The sequence below is a fragment of the Euphorbia lathyris genome, chromosome 4, assembly GCF_963576675.1.
Source record: "Euphorbia lathyris chromosome 4, ddEupLath1.1, whole genome shotgun sequence".
Classification (NCBI taxonomy): Eukaryota; Viridiplantae; Streptophyta; class Magnoliopsida; order Malpighiales; family Euphorbiaceae; genus Euphorbia; species Euphorbia lathyris.
In genome coordinates, this window is record NC_088913.1 from 48,521,955 (window position 1) to 48,549,802 (window position 27,848).

The 27,848-nt window shown below is 38.7% G+C and overlaps 1 non-coding gene across 1 annotated transcript; it reads right to left on the reverse strand.

Annotated features, from left to right (window-relative positions):
• Window positions 1-3,241: 3,241 nt before the first annotated feature.
• Window positions 3,242-3,348, reverse strand: LOC136228394 (small nucleolar RNA R71). Its single transcript, XR_010688711.1, has one exon. It is a non-coding gene; the product is annotated as a small nucleolar RNA R71 (small nucleolar RNA).
• Window positions 3,349-27,848: the final 24,500 nt, after the last annotated feature.

Sequence of the window (27,848 nt, forward strand, 5' to 3'; positions counted from 1 at the left end):
AAATCTGTCACAGGGCTCGCTGCCGTCTGATAAGGCATCAGACGACGGTCGAGTTCTGTCATCTTTCGAAGCGACAGACGACACACGCTTCCTAAGCGTCTGTCATCTTTTCCATGTTACAACGACGTTCGACTTTGTTGAAACTGTAGTATTGGATAATTTCTAATGACAACGTTTTTATATATACCGTCATTGTAGTATGTAAAACCATAGACCTTTTTCTTGTCATACGACATTTTTTATTATTGTTTGTGTCATTGTAGATAAGTTACGATGATAGTTTTCCTCTATGTTGTTGTCGTTCAAAGATGTTTCAGTTGACGTTGTCTTTAAATTTTTTGTCTTGTGCGTGGATTTCACATGACATTTTTCATTTAATCAAATGTCATAAAAGTCAATGAAATTTTACTACATTAATTGTAAGACGACAGTCCTATTTTTTATTTATATCATCTTAGCGTTTTAGTCATGATAGTATTTCATTAACCTGGTATCGTATCACGCATCATAATATGACAATTTTTTTAATTTTGCGCTCATTCATTAATGCATTAGACGCCTGATTTTTTATCCCAATTGTGTCGCATAACCTGTAACCCTTTAATGCAGCTGTACATACTGCAATTGAAATTACATGATACTACTACTCCAATTACAACCAAGCTATAAACCTCATATATATAACTTAACTATCCATTATTTACATAACATGTACACCAGTTGTGCACAATATATACACAGAACCAGTGGGATATCATTGTACACCAAAAAAAGACCCAAAATATGCACAACAACAGTGTACCACAAACTGATTATCATATTGTACGAAAACATGATTACATACACAATCCATTGTCACTTCAAGTAAAGCACATGATCTGCCCATTCTGTGCGGAGATGATCCAAATCTGAATGGTTGTAAGTCAATCCACACTTGTTTATCCACTACAAAACATAAATGCTTTACTATTAGGAATTTGCTCTATATCACTGATAACAACTGTATATATCTGAACATGATATTATGGTAATGAATTATGGTACCTTTGCAACAAAGTTTAATTCCTTATCCATGACGATCTCCCGCATATACAGCATTATCCAAAAACCACATGTTTTATCATCTCGTTGCTCAGGTATCCCCTGCGGCACGGAATATAATGGTTAGACCCCAAAAAAGACAATATACACTTGCTTGTGTAACTGTAAAACTCACTAGAACCGGTGTCATCTTCAGCTTGGTCTTCGTCACCTTCTTTGGGTCTTTCTAAGCATAGTAGAACTTTATCGCTGTTAGGCATGAATTTGACTACAATTTAACATGTTATTTATAATGAATTAATGGTGTTTTTAGGGTTAAAATACAAGAAAGAATGTCTTATAAGTGTTTTTGTGCAAATAAGGAAAGATTAAGTCGAACGGACTGGAAGCAGCTTTTTCGCGCATACCACGAGGAGTTGAGCCTTCTTTGATCCAGCGGTCTAACGCTGCAAATTCTGATGACGGATAACGACAGGACAGAAAGCAGGTGCGACAGGAGCAGCAGGCAGGAAAGGCGGATAAGAGCAGTTTAAAAGTAACATGATGACATGAAAGTTCGACGCTTGAGTGTTCAAGGGTCAAAAAGATTTTAACCATTTCTAGCATTCTAGGATTTGTGAACAATTTGGTTGGTTTTTGTAATATTTTCTCAGATACTTTATGTACCGTGTTGACCTTTTCTTTTTCCCTTAAATAGACGTAGTGGGGAAAGGAAATGGGAGCATCTTTTGTTGAACTTAAAAATAGACGTTTTGATAGAGAGAAGAGCTCTCGAGGAAGATGACTCCATTGATGGAGCTCTGTAGAATGGAAGCAGACTATTCACTCGGCAGTATGAGTGAGTAGTCATTTTGAATAGGTTCGGCCAGTTAGGGCCGGTTATGTAAGTTCTCTAATTTCTATTTATGAATGAATGGTGTTAATTTATGAAGTGTTTGCTGAAGCTTTTTACTCCATTTCTTATGCATGTATGCTTGTGTTAGATGAATGATAGGGAACTGCTTTCATCCTCACCGAACTGTTTATCAAACATCCAACCCTGAAGCAGGAATGTTAGGAGGTTGTATCAAGGGTTTTCTTTATTGAAATGATGTTTCGATCGTAATGCAAGAAAGAACCAACCTTAGGGACGCTTATGGTTGTAGTAAGTCTTAGAATCTTAAGAACACACGGGAGTTGACTTAAGTGAGCATTAAAGCAGAGACCTTGACTTCACTTTGAGTCATTCATGAATAAATAGGGTGTTTAGGGACTTAAGGTAACCTGTTCCACTGTGCCTAGCCTGTTCTACCATTTTATCATTATCAAGTAATCGTTTTTATAAGCTAAATCAGTGACTTTGTTACTTATTCACAATATCTCTCAATATAAAGAATTCACACACACCACGAACACCCTGTTCTGCAAGGTTTTTCTAGTAAAATTTAGTCATCAATCCTTATGGAGACGATACTCGACTTATCACTTTATTACTTGTATCTAGTGCACTTGCTAGAGTCTGTTAATAGGACAAGAAGTTTTTGGCGCCGTTGCCGGGGATTGAAAGCAACAAAATTTAACTGAAAATTTATGTGAAACAAGGTGTTTTTAATCTGTTTGCTAAATAGTGCAGCCAGAAGGAGTTCTCCATTTGTTTATGCGCAGAGCTAGACCACCAGTTTTTCCTATCGATCTCGAATTAAAGAGAACATGTAGACGAAACCGAGCGGGAGCTCGATGAGCAAGACAAAGAGAGCGACAAAGAGAAAGAAGGATGGCTGGAAGAGTACCACCAGAACAACCAGTTCAACCTAATCAAGAAGAGGAAGGAGAGAACAAGAATCCTCCAGTTATGAGGATCAGAGACTATTCTAGGCCAACCACGGAAGGACACTCGTCGTGTATTGTGTTGCCTAACGAAGGAAACAACATGTTTGAAGTGAAAGCATCTATGATACAAATGTTGCAGGCCGCGGTGCAATTCAATGGATACTAGTCGGAAGATCCAAACGGGCATATCCAGGAGTTCATCACACTGTGCAACACTTTCATATCAAACCGAGGAGTTTCCGATGATGTGATCATGCCAAAGTTGTTTCCTTTTTCTCTCAAGGACAAAGCAAAGAACTGGTTAAAGAACTTACAGCCAGGGACGATCACCACTTGGGAAGAAATGGCCAGTGCTTTTCTGATGAAATATTTTCCACCTAGGCAGGCCATCAAACTCAGAAATGAGGTATCCCATTTTGTGCAGGAGGAGGATGAATCCTTAGCCGAGGCATGGGAAAGGTACAAGGAATTATTAAGAAGGGTACCGAATCATGGCATCCCCATGTGGATGCAAGTGCAGAATTTTTACAATGGAGTCACCAACATTTATAAAATCCAGACTGAATCCATTGCCAATGGTAACCTCGAAGATCTTGAACCACAAGCCTTGTACAACCTTATTGAGAGAGTCGTAAGCACGAGCTATAACTGGCACTCAGCTAGGAGTGAAGGAAAAAGAGCGAGGAATGATGATGTTGTGTCGAAACTAACCACCCAGGTGGAACAGCTTGCAAAGTAGCTCAGCAAGATTAATGTATCATCAATTCACAGAGAACCACCGTTCAATGATGTCTGTGATTTCTATGGAGGGCCTCATTTCAACATAAACTATCCTGGAGTCAAGCAAGGGAAAGGTGAGCAGGAGCAATGTGATTATGCTGGATATAATCAAAGGAACCCACCAAACCCATACTCGAATACCTACAACCCAGCCACAAGAAATCATCCGAACTTCGGATGGACTAGGCAACCAAATCAGGAACAACCAAGGTACCAGCAGCAACAAGGAGGACAGTACCAGAGACAACCTCAACAACACTACAAACAGCCTGTTCCACCAAAGGAAGATATAGAACCAGACATGAAGACCATGATGATGCAATTCATGAAGCAGACACAAGCGTCAATTAAAAATCTGGAGACACAGGTCCATCAACTTGCTGCATCTTCGTCCAAAGGAAAAGGGATAATTCCAAGTAATACCGAACCAAACCCCAAAGGAGATGTCATGGCCATCACTCTGAGATCTGGTAAGAAAACTCAACCCCCTTTTCCCACTGATGAAAATGCTGAGTGTGCAGGTACCTCTCGAACTGTTGAAGAAGAAAAGAAACAAGTTGTTCTTAGTCAAGAAGAACCCGTCGGGGTAGAATTGACCATTGATCAAGACCAGAAGGAATAAGGAAAGAGGTACAAACCACCTCCACCCTATGTGCCACCTGTACCTTATCCGACGAGGCTGATAAACAAGAAGCTTGAAGAGCAAAATTCTAAGGTGCTAGACACCTTGAGGAAGCTGCATATCAACATTACCTTCGTGGAAGCACTTGCCCAGATGCCGACTTATGCAAAATTCTTAAAAGATATCTTGTCAAACAATAAGAAGTTGGAAAACATCTCGATGATCCAACTAAACTGGGACTGTTCTTTAATACTCCAGAACAAGCAGCAGCTTCCGAAAAAGCTGAAGGATCCAGGGAGTTTTTCTATTCCCTGTTCAATTGGCAAGTTAAATATTGAAAATGCACTATGTGACTTAGGAGCTAGCATAAACCTTATGCCATATTCTGTGTATGCTAAACTAGGACTAGGAGAACCACAACCAACCAGAATGTCCATTCAGTTGGCTGACAGGTCGGTATGTTACCCTAGGGGAGTAGTGGAAGATGTGTTGGTCAAAGTAGGAAAATTCATATTACCTGTTGATTTCATCATAATGGGTATAGATGAGGACCTGCATGTTCCTATTATCTTGGGTAGACCGTTCTTAGCAACGGGTAAAGCATTGATTGATGTAGAAGAGGGACAACTATTTTTAAGAATTAATGGGGAGGAAATCATTTTCAAAATGAATGAGGCTATGAGACGAGCTAACACTAGTGATGACACTAGTTGTTTCTTAGATGATTTCCAAAGTCTTTCTACTTTGCAAGAACAGGGACATGACACTCTTGAGGCTCTCTTGGGAGAAGAAATGAACTTATGTGAGGGAACAGGATGTTCCATTGAAACCAACTTCCCCACACCTCCTCTAGATCCCACTGTTCCTACTCATCAAGAACCACCTGAAAGACCCACTGTGCCATTGTCTAAACCTGAACTAAAACCTTTACCATCACACCTAGAGTATGCGTTCCTTGAACCACCTAGCGGAAGCCTGGTGATTATATCTTCAAAGCTAACCCTGATCAGAAAGCTCAACTCATGGAGGTATTGAGAAGAAATAGGGATGCTATTGCGTGGAAAATTGATGATATCAGGGGTATTAGTCCGACAGTCTGCGTTCATAGAATTCTGATGGAGAAAGATCATAAGCCGTCTGTCCAGCCACAGCGCAGACTGAACCCCCACATGAAGGAGGTTGTGAAGAAAGAGGTGATCAAACTGTTGGATGCAGGAATCATCTATCCCATCTCTGATAGTGTCTAGACGAGCCCTATTCATGTTGTGCCAAAGAAAGGAGGAACCACAGTGGTTCTCAATGAGAAAGATGAGTTGGTCCCCACAAGAACCATAACAGGATGGCGAGTTTATGTGGACTACCGGAAGCTCAATGAGGCAACCAGGAAGGATCATTTCCCTTTGCCCTTCATTGATCAGATGCTAGAACGATTAGCAGGGTATGCATTTTATTATTTCCTTGACGGATACTCAGGGTACAATCAGATTGCCATCCATAGTGAAGATCATGAGAAGATGACTTTTACATGCCCCTACGGGACATATGCCTATAGACGCATGCCATTTGGTTTATGCAATGCCCCAGCTACATTTCAAAGGTGCATGATGTCTATATTTCATGATATGGTGGAACGGACTGTGGAAATCTTCATGGATGATTTCTCTGTCTATGGAAATTCATTTGGGAGCTGTCTGAACAACCTTGAGGCTGTACTAGTACGATGTAGGGAGACCAATTTAGTCTTGAATTGGGAGAAATGCCACTTCATGGTTACCGGCGGGATCGTTCTCGGGCATCAAATCTCTGAAAAGGGTATGGAAGTGGACAAAGCCAAGGTGGAGGTGATAGAGAAACTTGCTGTTCCAACTAATTTCAAGGATGTGAGAAGTTTCCTTGGACACGTAGGGTTCTATCGAAGGTTTATAAAGGACTTCTCAAAGATCGCATTACCTTTGTCCGCCTTGCTACATAAAGATGCGGAATTCTCATTTGATACAAGCTGTCTAAATGCATTTGAATTATTAAAGGGCAAGCTGATCAACTCACCCATACTGGCAGGACCCAACTGGGAACAGCCATTTGAGATGATGTGTGACGCTAGCGATACATATGTGGGAGCTGTTCTTGGGCAAAGGATTAAGAAGAAATTCCGGCCCATCTATTATGCAAGCAAAACATTAACCGAGACTCAACAGAACTACACCACTACAGAGAAGGAGCTTCTCGCAGTAGTATATGCCTTTGACAAATTCTGTCCCTACTTGGTTTTGTCAAAAGCCATTGTCTATATAGACCATGTTGCGTTACACTACCTGTTCGCAAAGAAAGATGCAAAGCCAAGACTGATATGGTGGTTACTCCTACTTCAGGAGTTTGATCTCGAAATCAAGGACAAGAAGGGAACCGAAAATGTAGCGGCTGATCATTTGTCTAGAATTTCTCATCAGAGCAGTCAGGAACAACCAGAAATTGTAGAGATTTTTCTAGACGAACGTCTGTACACTATACAGCCTGCTCCATGGTTTGCTGACATTGCTAATTTCCTTGCTAGTTCACTTAAACCTCATAACATGTCCACTAACCAAAGGAAGAAGTTCTATGCAGAAATAAATTATTATTTTTGGGAGGAACCCTATCTTTTTAGGTTGTGCGCCGATCAGATCATTCGCAGGTGCATCTCTCAAGAAGAAGGACAGGCTGTTTTGAGCCATTGTCACGATAGAGAAGCAGGCGGACATCATAGCGCGAGCAGAACTGCCGCCAAGGTGCTTCAATCAGGTTTTTTCTGGCCCACAATTTTTAAGGATGCCAATGTGTTTGTACGCACTTGTAATGAGTGCCAACGAACAGGGAATATTTCAGCTCGAAATGACATGCCCCTCAATAACATTGTTGTTTGTGAAATATTTGATATATGGGGCATAGATTTCATGGGACCATTCCCTACGTCCATCGGGCATAAATATATCTTAGTTGCAGTAGACTATGTGAGCAAGTGGGTTGAAGCAATTGTGAGTCCCACCAATGACGCCCGTGTGGTTGTAAAATTCCTAAAGAGGCTTTTTTCCCGATTCGGTGTCCCACGAGCGATCATTAGTGATCAAGGAACCCACTTTTGCAATGCTAAATTTGAAAAGCTGATGGGCAAGCTTGGAGTCTCTCATAGAATTGCCACGCCTTACCACCCACAAACTAGTGGACAGGTGGAGATTTCAAATCGTGAAATCAAAAGAATTTTGGAAAAAACCGTTGGCAATTCTAGGAAAGACTGGGCAAACAAGCTTGACGATGCTTTATGGGCATATAGAACTGCATATAAGACACCCATTGGAATGTCCCCATTTAAATTGTTGTATGGAAAGTCCTGTCATCTTCCAATAGAAATGGAACATAGAGCCTTTTGGGCTTTAACTTTCTTGAATTTTGAGAAACAAGCTGTGGGCGAACAAAGAAGATTGCAACTCTGTGACATGGAAGAATTCAGGCTGTTTTCCTATGAAAATGCCGTGAATTATAAGGAGAAGAACAAGAAATGGCACGACAGAAAAATCCAGGAGAAAGCTTTTCAAGAAGGACAGAGGGTCCTGTTGTACAATTCAAGGCTCAAACTGTTCCCTGGAAAGCTGAAATCAAGGTGGTCAGGGCCGTATACGGTGAACAAGGTGTTCGGTCACGGAGCTGTAGAAATTGGCAAGGAGGGTCATGAACCTTTCAAGGTGAACAGGCAAAGGTTAAAACCTTATCTCGAGAATGATCACACAAGGAAGATTGACACTGTCCACTTCCAGGACCCCCGAGCCAATAGAACCAAGCACAGGGTGTTCGCTGCAAACACCAATTGCAGCACAAGTAACTGTGCACTTTCATACTTTATTTTACATTTTTGAAACATTTTAGTTAGCATTATTTAGTCTGGTTAAGATTACTCCTGTGTCATATGAGGGTTTAAGTTAACTCATTTGAACGAGCAAAGATATAAAACTTTTACCCTTACACATGGGTTCAGTTTTAGCTTTTTACTTGTTTAAAACAGGAGATTGAAATGGTAATTTGGGCGAAGTCCATTGGTAATGGAAAGCGAACATAGGGCAGAATAAGTGAACATCAAATCATCTGTTTGTTTGGTACTTATTATACTCTACTTTTGAACCTCTCTCGGTAAAATCAAAGTAGGTAGGGTATAGTAAATTCAAACTCAAAAAGCAATTGTTTGCTTCCCCATGCGTCTTTTCGACTGGACGCGGCTGTTGCCCTAACCACACATATAGGTGGCGCTCACGGAAACGTTGTCATAATGACGGTTCTGGCAACAGGCCGTTTCACTCGTCCTTCTACTTAAAGGATTGACTGCATTGTGGACCCTAGTTCAAATTTTGTTTTTACACTCTCTTTTTCACACTGTTCCCCATATATTGTTTGAAAATTATCTTTGGGTGTCCCTATTTAGTCGTTATCGCAGGATGAGGACTCGAGGCTTAGGGAAACAAGTAAAAGTTGAAGGCACAAAGAAAGACCGAGGAAAGAGCAAGATGGTGGGCACAAGCACGGTCGCGTTTGTACCTGACGAGAAACTGGTAAAGAAATTATCTCAGTTTAAGGATGCCGATGTGCAACAATACTACGATGATCTGGCTCAGCTCGAATTTGGGCCGGTACAAACTGTATGCTGGGATACGCTGAAAAAGCTTAAAATTGCGGAATGTGTGAAGCAACCCATAGAAGCAGGCCATTTTGGCTGCTTCTTTGAGATGAAGGAACCAGCGTACAAGGAACTCACTTTGGAGTTTCTAGCCACTTTTAAACATAATCCTGAGATCACCGACCCAGATGAAGAAGGAAAGTTCAGTTTCCGGCTAATAACCCATACCCAACGGCCATCCTTGAACACATTCAATACCCTCCTCGGCACTGCGGATGATGATGACTTGGAGTCTGACGGGTACAAATGGGCTTTCACTGAAACCCCGGACGAGTTTGACCCAACGACTTTCTGGCGCTCAATCTCTGGCCAGCCAAGTTATGACGGCAGTGCATCCAAAGCATCTGGTATTATGGACTACGCCTTCCGGTACTTGCATAAACTGGTCTCAGGCACCATCTTTGCACGCGAGAACCATGCCACTATCCCTCACGCAGACCTTACGGCTCTTTGGAGTATGGTATAGGGACGCAGGATGAACCTTGGCTTTTGGTTCGTGGAGTACATTAGCGCGTTTGGAAGGAAGAACTCGTCTGTCATATGTTGTGGTAGCATCGTGACTCGAATAGCAGAGGCCATTGGGGTATTCAAGCCAGAAGACAAGAACCAGCTCACGGTGGTCAACTACCCAGACCAAATAGATTTAAAAAGCCTTTAGAGCATGTTATTCGGGAGAATGGTGAATGGGAAGTGGGCCTGCATGTCAGATTTTGTGGAAGCCAAAAGGGTTGAAAGTAGGAAGAGGAAAAATGAGCCTACTGTATCGGTGTCATCCGAGTCTGAGCAAATCGAGCAAGCCAAAGATCTGGGCTTTTACCAGAAATGTGCCAAGCTCTCTAATGAAGACATCCTGTCCAAGCTCAACGCCCTGTTTGCACAAACTCAAGCTTGCAGGGAACAGATCTTTGCTCTGGAACATACAAATGTCGTGCAACAAGGCGAGATTGATTTGCTCAAACACCTCTATGTGGAGGAGCATTGGAAGGAGAGTCCATCTGGTGCCTCAATCAAGAGTCCGGTAAGAGCTAAAACTGAAACAACTGCCAACGCCGCTGCCTCCTCGAAAGGGGATGGCGCTACTCCTGGTGCGGATAGAGAGGTTGATTCCTCTCTTTCCCCACCTGTCTGATCATTCAATATGTCGCTATCCTAGCATCTGGTAACACTTATACCCCTTCCTTGCATTTGTTTACACTCGTCTTTTATCATGCTTATGTTGTTTTCCCTATGCTTTTGTTCGTAATAACATTGAGGACAATGTTCCATTCTAATTTGGGGGTGGGGAATTACAAATTACAATATTTGTGTGCATAAACATGATAAAAGCTTGAACAAGTTGTTAGTGTAGTATAATTTTCTGAATAACAAGTTACCCCCCTGTGATCTTTGGTATGTACAAAAAGAAACCTTTAACTGTCCTTAGTAAATATTCTTCATTTGTGTTCATTTCCTTGTAAATATTCTAGTGTTTCGATTGTTTAGGTTCTGCAGTAATCACTAAACAGACTGCGCTTATTATGATTGAAATGTGTGGTGATAGCCTTGTGTTGATCTTAACTACCCGAGTCTTGAAGTTCCAAAAATTTTGAAGTTCTAAATCAACTTTCACGAGAGGGACCTTCTTCCTTAATGCATAAACCGCAAAATAGTGAGAACTTGAGCCTGCAATTGCATTTAAAATGCAATGTTTCTTTAAAGAGTGGGCCAATACTTACTATCCTTAGGGAGAATTTGCTTTGTTATGCCCTATTGAAATGGAAAAATCTTTGACAAACCTAGGATGAGAAAGGCATTAGGCACCTAACTCAACCATGACAAAGACTTAACCCGTGCATTGCACTCACATAATAGGATGAACCATTTGAGCCTTACCCAATTTTTTTCGTTAACATAGCCTGTGAATAACCATAATCCCTTCACTTTGAGCTTAAAGAGCCGAGAATCTGCCTCATGTAAGCAGTACCAGTTGAAAATATAAATTGACTGAGGAAACTCAGGCGCATACTAAAATTAAATGGTGAAATAAAAGAAAATGAGTAAGAGGAAAAAGAAAAATCTGTAAAGAACCTCTTCATTCATGGCACACTATCACAAAGGTGTGCCCAAATCATTGGAATTGGTTGTTTAGTGGTAGGAGTTAATAAAAATTGTGGGTAAGTCATTCGTTAAAACAAGCTATGCAAAGTTGTATGTGAAAAATAAAGGATTGATGTAAAGTGCATGAGGACAGAACTCTTACACACAAAAGCCATTCACTCCCACACCTGAACCTTAACCTTACTCTACAACCATTAAAAGACCTTTGGACTTTGTTTGGAAAATTTTGATCTATAGAAATGGGAACAAAAAGCAAACTCACACCCTACTGGTGTATTTACTGAGCTGGGGAGTGAAGTTGCATTCCATTCTTCATGGCGAAAAGAGCCATATGAGAGTGAGTGAAACGTCCATTCCTTAGTGAGGCATAACAGGCAAACAGGTTGTTCATCTTGAAGGTTGAGGTTTAACTTTAAGCTTTGAGGAATTTCTTGAGTAGGGTTACACGATCAAACACTGGCATAACTTCATTAAAAATCGTGATTTGCGTTTGTATGTTGATATTTTCCGAGAACAAAATGATTTGTTATAATCCCTTCCTCTCCATGATCTCCTCAAAACCCTTCCTCCGTATTCTTTCATTCCTAACTCTTTCCCTATAGTTAACTTGTTTTCTATCTGTTGTTTACTTGAGGACAAGCAAAGATTCAATTTGGGGGTATTTGTTAGGCATGAATTTGACTACAATTTAACATGTTATTTATAATGAATTAAGGGTGTTTTTAGGGTTAAAATACAAGAAAGAAGGTCTTATAAGTGTTTTTGTGAGATAAGGAAAGATTAAGTCGAACGGACTGGAAGCAGCTTGTTTCGCGCATACCATGAGGAGTTGAGCCTTCTTTGATCCAGCGGTCTAACGCTGCAAATTCTGATGACGGATAGCGACAGGACAGAAAGCAGGTGCGGCAGGCAGGAAAGGCGGATAAGAGCAATTTAAAAGTAGCATGATGACATGAAATTTCGACCCTTGAGTGTTCAAGGGTCAAAAGGATTTTAACCATTTCTAGCATTCTAGGATTTGTGAACAATTTTGTTGGTTTTTGTAATATTTTCTCGGATACTTTATGTACCGTGTTGACCTTTTCTTTTTCCCTTAAATAGACGTAGTGGGGAAAGGAAAGGGGAGCATCTTTTGTTGAACTTAAAAATAGACGTTTTGATAGAGAGAAGAGCTCTCGAGGAAGATGACTCCATTGATGGAGCTCTGTAGAATGGAAGCAAACTGTTCACTCGGCAGTATGAGTGAGTAGTCATTTTGAATAGGTTCGGCCAGTTAGGGCCAGTTATGTAAGTTCTCTAATTTCTATTTATGAATGAATGGTGTTAATTTATGAAGTTTTTGATGAAGCTTTTTACTCCATTGCTTATGCATGTATGCTTGTGTTAGATGAATGATAGGGAACTGCTTTCATCCTCACCGAATTGTTTATCAAACATCCAACCCCGAAGCAGGAATGTCAGGAGGTTGTATCAAGGGTTTTCTTTATTGAAATGTTGTTTCGATCGTAATGCAAGAAAGAACCAACCTTAGGGACGCTTATGGTTGTAGTAAGTCTTAGAATCTTAAGAACACACGGGAGTTGACTTAAGTGAGCATTAAAGCAAAGACCTTGACTTCACTTTGAGTCATTCATGAATAAATAGGGTGTTTAGGGACTTAAGGTAACCTGTTCCACTGTGCCTAGCCTGTTCTACCATTTTATCATTATCAAGTAATCGTTTTTATAAGCTAAATTAGTTACTTTGTTACTTATTCACAATATCTCTCAATATAAAGAATTCACACACACCACGAACACCCTATTCTGCAAGGTTTTTCTAGTAAAATTTGGTCATCAATCCATGTGGAGACGATACTCGACTTATCACTTTATTACTTGTATCTAGTGCACTTGCTAGAGTCTGTTAAAAGGACAACAATCGCACTGCAACAAGTGTAACAACATGTGTGCTTATGTGAGTAACTATTTGAATGGCGTACACATTAGATGCATTTGGTAACTTACTTGCTCACAACATCCGTCCATTCTATGGAATTTGGCAATATCCTTTTCAATGGATCTAACCAATATGATTTTTTCTTCTCAATGTCAACAATAGTGAGAGTCCAATGTGATCTGCAAACATTATCCATTTCAGCTGTATCAATGTCAGTTAATCAACTGATAAACACACGGTATAAAAGATTCATAGTTACCCTGAGTTGTAAGGAATAAGGAATATAGAATTAGCACCACCCTGTTTGAACCGATCCATCAACTCCTTCGAGCGGTCCGTTGGAGTTTTCTTAGTTCCAAGAGCAAAAGTGGTACATGGATCAACAAATAACACCCTTTCTTCCATTCGTGCTTTTTTCAATACATGGTATATATGACTGGGCAAATACATGTATAAGTGTTGATGAAATAGATATCCAAATTAATAAATTTGTATATTGTATCCATGTACCTCATGTAAAATGTAATTGTGCATGCGGTCATCTCATGAAAGTGTACCATTGCATATAAATCGCTAGGCATTTTGCATTGGTTCTGCTCTGAACAACTCAGGTCCAAAAAATTTGGTTATACATTTGATTCCATCCATTATATTGGTTCTCGCCCAGTTGCACAACTTCTTCAATGGGCATGGTAAATTTGTTGGCAACTTAACGAAATCAATCGCCTCAGCCTCACTATTAACTTTCTTCAAGGCCTTCGCAAAAACTTTTGCTGCCTTGTTTGCCTCCTGATTGCAATAATTAAACACGCATTATACAACCAAAGAAATAATCGAAACACATAATACAACCAACGAAATAAATGAATATTACCTCAACGGATTTGACACTACATAACACCTTTGGCCATGCTACAATAGACCCCATTGCCTCCCTAACAACTTCCATTTCACCTTTTATCGGGTATGGCAGACATGCATCTCCATCATTAAATGACACAATCTCCACTCTATAATTGTCCTTTCCCAGTGGTCGCCCATGGATTGTCTGCTCTTCTTGTTCAATGTCTGATTGTATTAATCTGCCATGGGCAACAATCTTCCCACTCTCTTCCACTAATAGTGCAACCTCAATGTCAAGTTCATTGTCATGATTCAACAATTTCAAATACAACTAATTAACTAAGTATATATAAGTGATAAATTCAACAAGCTGACAATCATAATAACCGTTTACGTCTGAGATCGTTGGAATCTCATATCCCGTGCCTTCACCAACAACTTCCTCTTCTATGGTATTAGAGACCTCTAATACCAACTTCTTCTTCACCACAGCTTCATATTTCCCTAATATCCCCTCTCTATTGATATCATCTCGATTACAACTACCTTCTCATGATTTGCCATTGTAAGTTGTTGGTGCAGCTGCTGGGGATTCCTCAGTCGTAACCCCCTTGGACACAAATTTCTCCATTCGATCTAGTTTTTGGACCATTTTCGCTTCAGACTTCTTTAACTCATCTTGATACATCTCATGTATCTTCTTCAATTCTTCATCATGTTTCCTTATTGACTCTTCCTCCCACTTTCCCTTTCTGTTTCAAGCAATGCTTGCAACTCCTCAGCTCGCTTCTTTCTTCCCCTCTTCTGACCCGGTATCTTGAAGAATACTACTGGCTTCACACCACCCACTCCTCTAACCCTGCCACTGTGTTCTGGATTCCCTAATACCTCAGTTAGCACATCATTACTACCCTTGGCTTTAAACACACATTCAGCCTCCTCCTTTTCCAGTTTCAACTATGGAAATAAACATATATAAATCAGTTATACATATGCGTTTTATCAATCACATTGTGTATTTGAATAAATGCTACTTACAATTCTTTTAACCGCCTCCTCTACTTCAGTGTCCTTAAAATTTCCCAGTTTGTCTTGCCTTCCCTTTATCCAATATGTGTGCATGCTGATTTTTTCCACTTCCTCTTTTGATAGCTCTGAGTTCTGCCACATAGTACGAATAATATCAAAAATCATACAAATCTGAAGTATGAAAATAGACAATAAACGACCATACCATTTCAACCCGGATTCCTCTGTACCCATTGCGAGACATTCGGTGGTTGTACTTGTTCTTTTGCCGCTTGGATATCTGCACTTGGCGGATTTCCTAAACAATGCAGCCATATATATATGTGTATTTGTTAGCACGACACATAGAAACTAACAAATTAAGAGTAAAGCATATACGTAAATCAAATGGCAAACCATGTGCTGATTTGTAAGCCGATCGGATACAAACTGATGCCAGTCGTCCTTATTCATGAACCGGTAGTCATCAGGAACCTTTTGCAAGACTTCAACATCATCCTTTTGGGGCATGATATACTTGGATGTAAGTAAAGACTTGAAGTTCCTCCATTTGGTTGCAGCAGATACCATGACTTCCTTCTTTTGACTCGGTGATAGCACAAACAACGACTAAAGAACAGCATACAAGTACGGTCTAAAGAACAGTATACAAATAACGTCTAAAGAATAGCATACAAATAACATCTAAAGAAAAGCATACAAATATGTGTATACCGTAACCGATTCCTAAAGCAGTTCCTTTGCATCAGCTGGCACTTGTCTCCAGTCTTTGTACGCGATGGATATCCTCGTGCGTGCCAACACTCCTATATAAGATTGCATCCACCCAAACTCCTTGCCAATAGGATCTCCATGGCGATTATACTTAATGTTCATCTTCTTCATCTGAATCATGGCTTGGGTCAGCCACGCCATAGTCACGGTCTCACGTTTTAGCAGTTTTAACCCACCAGTCACATTTGTGACTTCAGGTTCGTCGACCACAGGTGGCGATTCAGAGGGAGGTGAACTCGATTGACGTTTACTGAGGGTTGTGATCACTGTCTCATCATTGTTGGGTGACACTTTATGTTTTCTCTCAGTCTAATTGACCCTCTTGCGTTCCAATGACTTCTTAGCAGCTTGCTTTATTTTTTTGCAAGTTGTCGTGCATGCATTTTTTCTGGTGCTCCTCTCGTATTAGAGCTAGGTGCCATGATGATATTCCTGAAGTTGCATCAATCAAAACATAGATGAAGGAAACTTGTAGGTACATGACATTAGGAGTATGCACAATAACTCACAATCAATCACATTATAACCAAAGCAAGTTCACACACAATAACTCAAGTCACATTGATTTCATCAAACATTAATTATTCCAAAGTGTACAAGTAAATCCAGATTGACATACATTGTATAAGAACAAGCACACAAAAAATTTCATCATAATTTCACTTATCAATCCAGATTACTTCTTCTCCTGGTCTAGCATATGAAACTGTACAATCGGTGTCAACATCATCGAAGGTAGGCACATTCAGTGGATGTTCATCGAATATCCTGCTGTTATCATCATCATAATAATCATCATCAACCACATCAGCTTCATCTTCGTCATCACATTTGAAATATTTATCTGGGCACGTCACGAAAACCGACCATTCAGGATCCAATGGGTCCTCAATGTAAAATATTTGCTTTACATGGGTAGCCAGCACAAATGGATCGTTCAAATGACCAATTCTATCTAGTTTGACCAAAGTAAAGCCTAAATCGTCTACTTTCACCCCTCTAGCTGACTGATAGCTCCCATTTGTATAAGGTTTTTAGGCCCCTTTTAGCTTCCTTTTGCTTTATTTCCTTTCAGTTTTGTTATTGTTTTGTTAGCTTTTAGTTAAAATAAGTATTTTCCATTATTTATGGCATTTTCGGTGTTTTCAGGGATTTTCAAGGACTATTCGAGCATTTCCGAACCAGACCCAAGCCTATTGGAGCATTTTCAGATTATTCAGGGACCGTCAGAGCACTTTTGGGATTCGCCAAGACCATTAGAGCATATTTCGGAAGCCTAGGGACCAAAACAGATAAAAGCCGGAGCCACAGTTCCTCAAATAGGACCTGTCTCGGTGAGACATCACCTGTCTCATCGAGACAGGCCCTCGTCTCATCGAGACACTCCTTGTCTGAAATGTGCGGATCGGGCCCTAAAGCCCATTAAAAACACTTTGTAAAAGCTTATTTTGCCCCCGGAGACATTAGGGTTTCTCCCTAACTCTATAAATAGGGAGCTAATCTTCATTATTCGGGGGGATTAGCCACTTAATAAATCAGAGAGCCGCTAGGGCTTTCTCTCCTCCAAAATGTAGATTTATATTTTTAGATTAGATTTTCTACTTTCTAGATTAGGTTTATTTTCAGTTTTGTCTTTTCTTTCAAGAACGATTGATGGGAGAAGCTCCTCATCTTCTATTTTTATAATCGAATCAGATAAAGCGGGTTTTAGATTTCTCTCTCTCTCTTATCTTTTGCTTTTATATTCAATTGAAGATGTTTTTCCATTATTCCTTTACTTCCTATTGCTATGATTAGTTTGTCTATGAATTAATCCCCATCCAATTTGAGATGGGGATGAAATTGATTGTATGAATATGTATGATTAGGGATCTAAGACCTTTGATTGATCGGTTGATGCATGCTTAATGCCTAGAAATTGTTAGGAACATGATTTATGCTAGAATGAACATTGATAATGATCAACTAGCCTGTTTATGTATATAATGTGCTTAATGCCTGTGACCCTGACATTAAATAGGATTATAGATAGATGAGAACCTGACCATGGAATTGTCTATACCGAATTTGTATTAACCTGACTTCGCTAGAGACCACTAGGAATGAGGCTTTGTGGCTAGGCTACGGCTTTAGCCTTAATTGTCAATAAACCTAATGCTTTGCATGACCTAGGGTATATGCCTAATCAAGCCGTCACCCGAATGCATGTGAATAGGAAGGACAATACTGATCATATTAGTCTTTCACTTAGGGCAATTACCTTCAATCACTGGTAAAACATAAATCTGAACTTCCTAAACCCATACATAGGATTTAATCAAGGGATTCCTCAGCCTAGGTTGTGCCATCCATTAATTCACCTTCTACCCTGTCAATTGTTCACTCTATCTTGTTATCTTTATTGCTTTCAATTAGTTAATTAGTTATAAAAAAATCCAAACATTTATCCAACCCTCTAAACAATTAGATCATTCTAGGTAGATTTGCTAGTTGTAACAAATAGTCTTTGTGGTTCGATCTCGTGCTTAGCACAATATTACTTGTTGCGATAGGATACACTTGTCCTATTAAATGCTATATACTTTACGAGCATCAAATTTTTGGCACCGTTGCCGGGGACTATTTTGATTATAATTAGATTAAATTTGCTTGGAACTATTTTATTTATAATTAGATTATATTTCGAAATACCCGACGACAACACCATCAAGTTTTTGGCGCCGTTGTCGGGGACTATTTTGTTTATAATTAGATTAAATTTGCTTGGAACTATTTTATTTATAATTAGATTATATTTTGAAATACCCGACAACAACACCATCAAGTTTTTGGCGCCGTTACCGGGGACTATTTCGTTTACAATTAGATTAAATTGAATAGGTTGAAATAATTGTTTAGATTTGTATATATTTATAAAAAAAATATTTTTTTTTGGGTTTTTCATATTGTCTCGTCGAGACACCTGGCTGTCTCGACGAGACGTAAAAAAAAATTCGTAAAAAAAATAAAAAATTCTTGTATCGTCTCGTCGAGACACTGTTCATCTCGACGAGACGCACCCGAAAAAAAAATTTAAAAATAAAAAAAACAGAAAAAAAATAAAATTAAACGTTTTTTTTTCTTTTTCTTTTCTTTTGCTTTCTCTATTCTTATGTTTGTTTATTTTTTTTTCTCTATTGGCAGAACCCTCTAATCGGAATACTCACCGACGCCGGATTGATTTTCAGGACTGCAGCTTGGATTTGAAAATTTAGCATCAGAAATTCGGGGTTGGAGTGCATCAAGGTTCCGCACTAAGCCCATTTCTTTTTGCCATCGTTATGGATGAACTAACAAGTTCACTTCAAGATGGTATACCATGGTGCATGCTGTTTGCAGATGATATTGTGTTGGTTGAGGAGACGAAAGAAGGAGTGGAGATGAAGTTGGAACTATGGAGGCAAACTCTAGAATCTAGAGGCTTTAAGTTGAGTCGAAGTAAGACAGAATATTTGGAGTGTAAGTTTAGCGGCCGTAGGAGTAGGGAGGCAGGGACAATCATCCTAGATGGGAGAGTTGTTCAGGCCTCGGATTGCTTCCGGTATTTAGGATCTATTATCCAAACGGATGGAGAAGTAGATGGAGATGTTGCTCATAGGATTAAAGCTGGTTGGTCGAAGTGGAAGAGTGCTACGGGTTTCCTTTGTGATCCCGGCATGCCTAATAGATTGAAGGGAAAATTCTACCGGACGGCAATTAGACCAGCATTGTTATATGGTACGGAGTGTTGGGCAGTGAAACACTGCCACATCCATAAGATGTCGGTGGCGGAGATGCGTATGTTGAGATGGATGTGTGGTCACACGAGAAAGGACCGGGTGCGTAATGAAATAATTAGGACAAAAGTAGGGGTCACATCTATTGAGAATAAAATGAGAGAAAACCGACTAAGGTGGTTTGGCCATGTGAGACGTAGAGCGCTTGATGCGCCGGTTAGGAGAACCGAAGAGTGGCAAAGGGATGTAGTGGTGAAGGGTAGGGGAAGACCTAAGCAAACTTGGAGGAGGGTGATCGAGAGTGATATGAGTTTATTGGGAATTGAGGAAAATATGGTAGTGGATAGGACGGAGTGGAGGGAGCGAATCTGTGTCGCTGACACGACTTGATTTTCACGGTTTTATATGATGGTTCATGTTAGCCGACCCCGAATCATTTCGGGAATAAGGCTTTGTTGTTGTTGTTGTTGTATTGTCAAGCCACCCCTGAGGGAGTTTTTCTATCCTATTTCTTTTCTGCACTTTATGTTTTACTTTTATGTAATGATGGAAGTAAATGCATGTTGTAAGTGTGGGGAGGAGATACTAGGATATGATGATTTTTTATTCTGCCATTTGCATGTTTTTAATTTCTTTTTGTTTCTCTATATTAGGTTGCATGTTTTTTTTGTTTTAATTTTAGTATTTCATTCTTTTTGTTTTTGTTTGCTTTTTAATTCTAGGAATAAAAAGAATCCTAGGCAGTTGAATTTGATACATTTAGCTATTCCCGCAATACAGTTGACAATGCGCTTAAAAATTTGCACATTTTAAATGAAATTGATGCATATGAAAATTTTTGAACAACGTTTGAGTCTCCAAAGAGTATTATTTGCCTAAGATTGACATGAAACGGAACGTTAGTTGAGGCTAGGATTGATACAAATAACCCTTCAATTGTGAGTTAGAACCATAAAGATCAATATTTTAGACTCATGATTAGGAACAATTGATCTCTTAGGTGTGGGATTACATTTATTGTCTTTGTGCTCATAGGAATTGCATCCAATACTGGTTGAATTTTGTGTTTTTATTAAACTTTAAATGATTAGGCAGCCTAGATATAGCCCTTTGTGAATTTAGCCTATTCTTTGTTTAGCCAAAATCCCTTAACAATTCCACTAGATAAGCCCATTTGAGCCTTTTACCCCTTTCTTTGATCAACCATGTTACAAACCTTAGCCTTCTTAAATATCCTTTCTCACCCAAGTTAATTGACTCAATTTAGTTTTGATAAATCCTTAGACACACATATCCTTCAAATTCTCTAGCAATCATTAAACGGTTGTACTTTTAATAGAAGAAGCAACCTTTACCCATTTGATTTTCACTCTTTATCCCCTCTATTCAAAAGAAAAAAAAATGGTTAAAAACCAAATAAAATAAAATAAAAAATAGAAAAAAAAGAGGAAAAAAAAACAATAAAATAGAGGAAAGGATAAAAGACGTGTTTCTAGTTGCTTCTCGAATACTTCATTGACTCACATACACAACCTTGAGCTTAAACCTTCTTATACATAGCGAATAACGTGTCCCTTTTGGATTCTGAATTGCTTGAGGACAAGCAAGATTTTAAGTGTGGGGAGGTAGTTGATAGCTCCCTAATGCGAAAAATGTGTCCTTTTTGGCAAAAATTTTAACTATTTGAGTCATTTAACTTTTTGCCTATAAATTCCCTTTTTCCTACCTCAACCTTTAGCCAATGTTACAACCCTTAAATACCTATGATTTTGTTTAATTTTAATGCATTAATTTTGACCGGATGGATGATGCAATCCCAACGTGACCATTTTGTGCAATAAAATGTAGAGCGTTTACAAAAAAAAAAAAATTTACCCAAACACTTGAGCGTTAGAGTGACCACTTGTGAGCTATCAATTTTAGTACTTCTCTTCCGTTTTCATGAAGTGTTGATCGATAAAACCAAATTAATCAGCTTTGGAGACTTGTCTGAGGTTCAGTATGTTTTTAATTGCAAAATGAGTAGTCTGAACAGTTGTGAATAATAAAGTGTAGTAGATTGTTGTTTTTGTAAGGGAGCTATTTTTTTATTTTTCTCTACTTTGGATTCTATCTTGCTTGAGGTCAAGCAAGATTCAAGTGTGGGAAGGTTGATAGCTCCCATTTGTATAGGGTTTTTAGGCCCTTTTTAGCTTCCTTTTGCTTTATTTCCTTTCAGTTTTGTTATTGTTTTGTTAGATTTTAGTTAAAATAAGTATTTTCCATTATTTATGGCATTTTCGGTGTTTTCAGGGATTTTCAGGGACTATTTGAGCATTTCCGAACCAGACGCAAGCCTATTGGAGCATTTTCGGATTATTCAGGGACCGTCGGAGCACTTTTGGGATTCGCCAGGACCATTAGAGCATATTTCGAAAGCCCAGGGACCAAAACAAATAAAAGCTGGAGCCACAGTTCCTCAAATAGGACCTGTCTCGGCGAGACATCACCTGTCTCGTCGAGACAGGCCCTCGTCTCGTCGAGATACTCCTTGTCTCGACGAGACGAGGCGGGGAAAGGCGCACCAGCGCCTTCCCCCTTGCTGAAATGTGCGGATCGGGCCCTAAAGCCCATTAAAAACACTTTGTAAAAGCGTATTTTGCCCCCGGAGACATTAGGGTTTCTCCCTAACTCTATAAATAAGGAGCTAATCTTCATTATTCGGGGGGATTAGCCACTTAATAAATCAGAGAGCCGCTAGGGCTTTCTCTCCTCCAAAATGTAGATTTATATTTTTAGATTAGATTTTCTGCTTTCTAGATTAGGTTTATTTTCAGTTTTGTCTTTTCTTTCAAGAACGATTGATGGGAGAAGCTCCTCATCTTCTATTTTTATAATCGAATCAGACAAAGCGGGTTTTAGATTTCTATCTCTCTCTTATCTTTTGCTTTTATATTCAATTGAAGATGTTTTTCCATTATTCCTTTACTTCCTATTGCTATGATTAGTTTGTCTATGAATTAATCCCCATCCAATTTGGGATGGGGATGAAATTGATTGTATGAATATGTATGATTAGGGATCTAAGACCTTTGATTGATCGGTTGATGCATGCTTAATGCCTAGAAATTGTTAGGAACATGATTTATGCTAGAATGAACATTGATAATGATCAACTAGCCTGTTTATGTATATAATGTGCTTAATGCCTGTGACCCTGACATTAAATAGGATTATAGATAGATGAGAACCTGACCATGGAATTGTCTATACCGAATTTGTATTAACCTGACTTCGCTAGAGACCACTAGGAATGAGGCTTTATGGCTGGGCTACGGCTTTAGCCTTAATTGTCAATAAACCTAATGCTTTGCATGACCTAGGGTATATGCCTAATCAAGCCGTCACCCGAATGCATGTGAATAGGAAGGACAATACTGATCACATTAGTCTTTCACTTAGAGCAATTACCTTCAATCACTGGTAAAACATAAATCTGAACTTCCTAAACCCATATGTAGATACCCATTTTTGTCCGGACCAATTTTTAAGTTTTTAATAAATTTCACTCAAAATTTGAACAATTCATGAATTATCCAGAATATATGGCATTATCTCGAAAATGATTTATTGGGGGAAGAATTATGCTATTAAGGCTAATTTGTCGTATTTCGGTATAAATCGGTAAAAATATCGAATTATATTCAAAGTGCAACTTAATAGAATTAAGGTATAATTCTAACCTATTATGAATTTTATTCGAGGTATATTCCTCGTATTCTGAATAAAATTGAATTTGCTTGAATTCGAGTTATAATTTATTAATTAAGGTTCAGGTGTCAATCCATCGAATTAACATTTCAATACTTGTTTATTTGTCGTAAACTATATTTAGAAATGCTTATAGTCTGAATTGTGAATTATGATGTAACATCGTACATTAAAGTTAAAGTTAATATTGACTTTGATTGCGATTTATATTATAATTAAACGTTTAGAATATAGTCCATTTCTAAATAACGAATTATGACGAATGGATTCGAAAATTGAAAGTCAATAAATTAACGACAATTGAACGCTTAAAAATGGAATTTTTGGTATATAAATATTTCTCTTATTATTTTTACAGTAATTTTGACAGATCCAAAGATCCGCTCGCCAATGTCTGAGATACCCAAAAATTTCCGTTGTCCCCGAAAAGCAAGATCAGAACGCACATTCTAAAGAGTGACCGAATCATATTCAAGCGGCTGAGTTATCTCATTGTGGTACAAGTCCAACAAATCGGAAGTTCGGAGAATTATTCGTACGAGTCCAACAAAATCCAAAGCATGGGTAATTGTCCGTTCAAGGCTGATTCCAAGGCACAAATAACTATCAGTTCAAGCCTAACAAATTCCAAAGTTCGGGATTTTGTCCGCACGAGTCCAACAGAGTCCGCTCAGGTCAAATTCAGGTCAAATTCAGTCCAACGGTGTCTGTCTGCAAAAAATCACAATTACAGGGACCAAACGACATTTTTGCCAAAAGAAAAATCAATAATTCAACACAGAGAGATGACATCATTTCAGCAAGTATCGAGAAACTTCACTCTGTAAAATGGGGCAAGCAGATTGACAAAACAACCCTCAAGGGCACAGTAGGAAATAGATAAAAATGATGATCAATAATTCACAGTCAATTTCTTACTATAAATAGAAAGGATCCATTGCTGTAAAGAGGGGGGAGAAAAATTGTAAAATTTCATCACAGTAATAGGAGAGAGTAAAAAACACAATGTAAGAGGAGAAAAACACCATGAGAGTTTCACTGTAACAGAGAAGAATGCACAAGAGAGCAGGAAGAAGTTCTTCAACTTTGTAAAAAAACCAGAAATCAATCAAAAGGACCAAGGTTAATCCGTATTCCAATTTATTCACAATATTTGTATCATGTAAACTATCTCTTTATCATTGTTCATAATCATTTCTATCACTTTTTTTTTATCCTATAATAGCATTATATCAAGAATAGAGAGTTACGTTTCGTGCCGAGTGAATCGGTTCGAAGGCACAGAACGCCTTCCACAGCCGATGATGGCTCTGGTTGCGTTTCTGAAGCCGGTTTGAGAGCCCTAAAAGGCTCGCCCATACAAAGAAATCAAACTCGGGCAGGCAATACGAAATTAGAACCAGGGAGTAAATTATTGCAAACATCAGACTCACACAGTAGATAAACCCATAGGCATCATGGATCAAATATTCACAGCAAACAACCCTTTATCAACTAAAAAAACACCAAAAGCATGCCAAATCAAATTGTCCCAACAAATAATCCATCAACAAAGACAATACTACAAGCATTACAAATCGAATAAACAACACGTCTCTAACGAGATCAACATAGCAAGCATCTACCTCAAATCACAAAACATTCCATACGCCTCTAAGAGTTCTTAGAACTCGCGGCAAACCCGAAGAGAGATCGAGGTCGAGGAAGAGAGAAAGCAAACCTTAGAAATTACCTTTGCATGTGAGCTATAGGACCATCGGACCCCCTAAGGAACTCGGAGTTCCTCATCGAAGGTGTGAAACCGCGCATATCCCGGACCTTGTCCGATATGACCCGAAAAGTCCGTAATTAGGCGAAAACCAAGAGAGAGAGAGGGACAGTGAGAAGGACCAAGCTTCATTCTTAAGGTCCAAAGAGGAGAGACGGAAAAAACAAGAACCATAGAGAAGGGGTGGGTGTTGATCGTTCTCGGATCCAAAGAAAGGAGATGCACTGATGAAGAGAGAGTTTGAATGGAATTGGGAATTGGGGAAAATGAAGCCTTTTTTTTTGGAGTTTAGAGGTTAATGGAATGGGAAGCGATGAAATGGAAAGTTAAAAGTTAACCTTGTTTGGGAGTTTATAGGATGTAAATGAGGTTAAATGTTTAACCTTGTTTGGGAGTTTAAATATGGAGGGGAAGGAAGGTTAAATTTACACTGCAGAGAAAAGAAATTTTAAAAAAGTTTACGTTACTCCTATTAACCCTCAATTTGGAGGTTAGAGTTTGGAGGTTAGAGGAAGTAAAGATTTAACCTCATTAACCTTCATTTACTCTCAAAAAATAACTTCCAAACAAGTTAACTTAATACTTAACCTTCCATTACTCCCATTAAACTCTTCCCAAACAAGGGCGAAGTCTATCGTTTTTATCAAAGTTAGGAATAGGAGGGTTATTCTTATTAAATCTGAACATGTATTTGGGCTTAAAATAGGACCTTTATTGTTAATGTGTGTGGGCTTAGTTAAGAGGATAATGGTGGTTAGTTTAAAGGCTTTAGTCTTTAGATGGATAATTGAGAAAGTTAATTAGGAGAATTAGCATGTTTTATATCAAATGAAATGATAATTAGGAAATAATTTTAACCCATATTAATTCGTGATCATGCATATATTGTAAGATAACTATGGTATGTAGATATTCGGTCCATTATTTTAACACGTCAATTCTCGATCACCCACGGTTGTAAATTAATCATTTGTCTAATCGTCACGGTTGAATCATAATAAATGTACTTTGGTTATAAATATACATATTGTAATTCGATCACCTTAACTTTACGCTAATAAAAATTTCTTACCGTATATGTGATATACGATAAACATGATCATGTGTATGTGATATACGTGACTCAAAATAAAAAATAATTAACTCCATATGTTATCTCAAATCAAGAAAATAAACTAAATTAATTTGGATCGATGTGAAAACGCCGTTCGACTTTGTAAACCAAATTAATTCGAATCGATGTGAAAACATTATTCGAATTTATAACTAAATCAATTCGGATTGATGTGAAAACGTCATTCGAATCCATTTCTGAATTAGTTCAAACTGATGTGAAAACGTCATTTGAATTTATAAATTAAATTAGTTCAAATTGATGTGGAAACGTCATTTGAATATTAAATTAACTCGAATCGATGTGAAAACGTCGTTCGAATTTATAACCATGTCAATTCGGATTGATGTGCAAACGTCATCCGAATTCATAACTAAGTTAATTCGGATCGATGTTAAAACGTCATCCGAATCTATAATCAAATTAGTTCGGATCGACGTGAAAACGTCATCCAAATTCATAACTAAACTAATTCGGATCGATGTGAAAACGTCGTTCGAACTTATCACCAAACTAATTCTAATCGATGTGAAAATGTCATTAGAATTAAATGCTAAAATAACCCCAAAATGCACGCAAGTACCTAGTTTACATCGACAATTTAAAGCAAAATAAATAGCAAACACATGATATCACAATAGTACCGATACATCGGGCGGGGTAGGGTGAGAACACATCTCTTCCCTACACGTAACCGGAAAAACGAACCTTAAATCTCTCCGAAGACCACCCTTATCCCAAACCAAAACATACATAGTCAATCCAAACAGATAGGGCGACCAATCACGCCCGCACACACGTATTTCCAAGTGATGATTGGTGGCGACTTGAAACCTTAAAACACGAGAAAGGCGGATCGAGCCAGCCACGCACCCCGACCTGCGTAAAAACCGGAAGCCAGGGTGCGACACCATACATAGGATTTAATCAAGGGATTCCTCAGCCTAGGTTGTGCCATCCATTAATTCACCTTCTACCCTGTCAATTGTTCACTCTATCTTGTTATCTTTATTGCTTTCAATTAGTTAATTAGTTATCAAAAACCCAAACATTTATCCAACTCTCTAAACAATTAGATCATTCTAGGTGGATTTGCTAGTTGTAACAAATAGTCTTTGTGGTTCGATATCGTGCTTAGCACAATATTACTTGTTGCGATAGGATACACTTGTCCTATTAATGCTATATACTTTACGAGGATCACTGACTCAACCCAATCACACAAGAATACTGGAATCCTAAAGTGGTAGTAGTCCACCTCCCAAATCTCACTGATACGGCCATAAAAATTCATGTCCATAGTCTTAGGCCTTTTATCCTTTGCGCTTGCAAACTGCATAGCATCGGCAACTAAGAAGACACCACTGTTTTGGACTGATCTGGTAACGTCCCGTGCTTTTGTGTTGAAATCAACGTCGTTGACATGATAACCCTGATATGTAGGAACATGACTATTCGGTCCAGAAGCAAGCCACCTCAAGGTCTCTGAAACGGTAGACTTGTCAACTTTTATTTCATTTGAAACCTGAAATCATTTATAGTTAGTACACAACAACCCATTACTTCAACCGGATATGCATAATTACCCTGACAAATGAATTCATGTAAAAATTACCCTGTTTTTAAGCCAATCGGGAAATGTCTTGTTTTGTCTATCTCTCATCCACTTAGGATTCTTTTTATAACTCAACTCTAAGAACTTCATATGCTCCCTGCAATTCATACATATTTCATAGATAAGCAATAATAACTTATTCTACAAACAAACAAAAATAAAGCAAAATCACAAGGTATACACAATAGTACTTATAGAAAATAAGGTTGTACAT